Source organism: Arachis ipaensis, chromosome B06 (genome assembly GCF_000816755.2).
Source record: "Arachis ipaensis cultivar K30076 chromosome B06, Araip1.1, whole genome shotgun sequence".
NCBI classification, from domain to species: Eukaryota; Viridiplantae; Streptophyta; class Magnoliopsida; order Fabales; family Fabaceae; genus Arachis; species Arachis ipaensis.
This window is the reverse complement of record NC_029790.2, coordinates 3868633-3869512: the sequence shown is the minus strand read 5'-3', so window position 1 is coordinate 3869512 and position 880 is coordinate 3868633.

The following is an 880-nucleotide window of genomic DNA, read 5'->3' as shown; positions in this document are numbered from 1 at the left end:
TAACAAAGATTAAATTTTAAAATTTTCAATTATAGAAATTATGACATCATGTCATAATATTACTTTTCTTAAATCTTAAATTAACATGAAAAGATACGTAAATAGTCATAATTTTACGAAGTCAAAATATACATAAAATTAACTCATGAAAAAAACTATTAGTATGTATAAGTTGAAATTTATTTCTAATTATTTTAAAGGCGTATGATTTTAACAAGTTATATGTCGTGAATTATGAAAATTTCTTTTTTCTTAATTAATAAGAAAAAAGTGTTTAATACTTTCATATATGGCAATAGTTTCTACAAGCAACTATTACTTACTAATCAATTTTCTCCAAAAAATTTGAATGGCTAATCTCAACTCTCAAGTGAGCCGAGTATGTAGTTTGTGAAATTAAAAAAAAAAAAGAAAAAAAAAGGCTTTGGATGTTGACATAAGTGATTATTCTTCATCTTTGAAAATGAATGGGGAGCATTTAATATTCCAAATTGCATTTTTTGTAGTTTGCTTCCAGTGATAAGATACGATAGCCCAGAGTAGTTCGAAGCGCAATATATAATCATTATTTAGTACTTCAAATTTTTGAATAACTTATTTAAATTAAATAAAAAACTTAATCCAGACATAAATTTAACAAGTTGAAAACGCGGGGTGTTTCATTTTATAAATCTGTTAATCATGTAAATCTCTTTGCTTGTTGATTATCTTACTCTTTGGTCTACGGTACTGCAATTTTTTACGCTTTCTATGATTGTGACATGTTATCCTTGTGATTAAGTTCAATGCATCCTAATTTTAATCAAATATAAACTGACCACAACTATACTATATATCAATTATAATAATAAAATGTTAAAATCATCTACTAATGTAAAAT